The sequence below is a fragment of the Linepithema humile genome, chromosome 3 (genome assembly GCF_040581485.1).
Source record: "Linepithema humile isolate Giens D197 chromosome 3, Lhum_UNIL_v1.0, whole genome shotgun sequence".
NCBI classification, from domain to species: Eukaryota; Metazoa; Arthropoda; class Insecta; order Hymenoptera; family Formicidae; genus Linepithema; species Linepithema humile.
Window position 1 is genome coordinate 13,107,156 of NC_090130.1, and position 2,500 is coordinate 13,109,655.

The 2,500-nt window shown below is 59.2% G+C and overlaps 1 protein-coding gene across 1 annotated transcript in view; it reads right to left on the reverse strand.

Moving 5' to 3' along the window:
- Positions 1-2,500, reverse strand: part of LOC136998345 (uncharacterized) — a 77,357-nt gene that overhangs the window by 27,515 nt on the left and 47,342 nt on the right. The gene's annotated exons all lie outside the window — the stretch shown is intronic.

Genomic DNA, 2,500 nt, shown 5'->3' on the forward strand with positions numbered 1-2,500 from the left:
GAAGCGAAAGCAACACGACGCTGGTCGACTTGTAGCGTGAGATGCGAAAGCAACACGCCGCAGGTCGACTTAGTCGCGCGTGATGCGAAAGCAACACGCCGCTGGTCGTCCTGTAGTGTGTGAGTCGAAAGCAACACGCCGCTCGTGGACTTAGTCGCGCGGGATGCGAAAGCAACACGCCGCTGGTCGACCTGTAGTGTGCGATGCGAAAGCAACACGCCGCTGGTCGACTTAGTCGCGCGGGATGCGAAAGCAACACGCCGCTGGTCGACCTGTAGTGTGCGATGCGAAAGCAACACGCCGCTGGTCGACCTGTAGTGTGCGATGCGAAAGCAACACGCCGCGTTGGGACTTTGAAATTTTACGTCTCCGACGCGCCCGTAGGTGTCGGCGTGAACGGACGCGAATAGGCATCGCGGGAAAGCAGCCGCACCAGGACCCGCCATTCCGCCGCGGAAACGCTTGCGGAACCGACGCGCGTCCGTCCGCGTCGGTGGTTCGCCGCTGGAGCGCGTTTTCGCGTTTTTCGCTCGCCGTAGGTGCGTGCGTCGAAAGCAACACGCCGCTGGTCGACTTAGTCGCGCGTGAAGCGAAAGCAACACGACGCTGGTCGACTTGTAGCGTGAGATGCGAAAGCAACACGCCGCAGGTCGACTTAGTCGCGCGTGATGCGAAAGCAACACGCCGCTGGTCGTCCTGTAGTGTGTGAGTCGAAAGCAACACGCCGCTCGTGGACTTAGTCGCGCGGGATGCGAAAGCAACACGCCGCTGGTCGACCTGTGGTGTGTTAGTCGAAAGCAACACGCCGCTCGTGGACTTAGTCGCGCGGGATGCGAAAGCAACACGCCGCTGGTCGACCTGTAGTGTGCGATGCGAAAGCAACACGCCGCTGGTCGACTTAGTCGCGCGGGATGCGAAAGCAACACGCCGCTGGTCGACTTGTAGTGTGCGATGCGAAAGCAACACGCCGCTGGTCGACCTGTAGTGTGCGATGCGAAAGCAACACGCCGCGTTGGGACTTTGAAATTTTACGTCTCCGACGCGCCCGTAGGTGTCGGCGTGAACGGACGCGAATAGGCATCGCGGGAAAGCAGCCGCACCAGGACCCGCCATTCCGCCGCGGAAACGCTTGCGGAACCGACGCGCGTCCGTCCGCGTCGGTGGTTCGCCGCTGGAGCGCGTTTTCGCGTTTTTCGCTCGCCGTAGGTGCGTGCGTCGAAAGCAACACGCCGCGTTGGGACTTTGAAATTTTACGTCTCCGACGCGTCCGTAGGTGTCGGCCTGAACGGACGCGAATAGGCATCGCGGGAAAGCAGCCGCACCAGGACCCGCCATTCCGCCGCGGAAACGCTTGCGGAACCGACGCGCGTCCGTCCGCGTCGGTGGTTCGCCGCTGGAGCGCGTTTTCGCGTTTTTCGCTCGCCGTAGGTGCGTGCGTCGAAAGCAACACGCCGCGTTGGGACTTTGAAATTTTACGTCTCCGACGCGCCCGTAGGTGTCGGCCGGAACGGACGCGAATAGGCATCGCGGGAAAGCAGCCGCACCAGGACCCGCCATTCCGCCGCGGAAACGCTTGCGGAACCGACGCGCGTCCGTCCGCGTCGGTGGTTCGCCGCTGGAGCGCGTTTTCGCGTTTTTCGCTCGCCGTAGGTGCGTGCGTCGAAAGCAACACGCCGCGTTGGGACTTTGAAATTTTACGTCTCCGACGCGTCCGTAGGTGTCGGCCTGAACGGACGCGAATAGGCATCGCGGGAAAGCAGCCGCACCAGGACCCGCCATTCCGCCGCGGAAACGCTTGCGGAACCGACGCGCGTCCGTCCGCGTCGGTGGTTCGCCGCTGGAGCGCGTTTTCGCGTTTTTCGCTCGCCGTAGGTGCGTGCGTCGAAAGCAACACGCCGCGTTGGGACTTTGAAAATTTTGCCTCATTGACGTCGGAGGTGCCCACGGTGGATTCAGTGTTTCGAGACAACTAGTGTTTTTTGCATATTATTTTGATTTATTTATACTTACATATTGCTTTCGTTTTCGTTGAAAGTCAATTGTTCGATCGCTGTTTCGTAATTGTCAAGTTTACTGCGTTTTGCTTCGTATTCGCGCTCAGCGGTTAAGTATCTTTGGTCTCGCCGTTTCACCGCTTTCGCCCGTAAGGGACCGTGCTTCGGACCGTGCGTCGCCGACCGCTCGTCCGGCCGGTTGGGTACTATAAGAGATGCGTCGCGCTCGACGAGTCGAGCGGCATACGAACCATCTGATGCGTCTCGTGTCGATCTTCGGCACTTGCAATACGTTTCTCGCGCTTCGCGGAGAACGATTTGCCTTCGCTTGTATATTGAAGAGAAAAGCGACATTCTCAATGCGAATAGAACGAATGGAGATTATGGTTTCTACGAAACGTGTAAAAGTCTCTATAGATTCATATGCTTGTCACATTGCGGACTTCTCGTCGTGACTTGTGCGCGACTATGCGAGTCCCGCAAATATCCGACTCTCGGCCACGGTT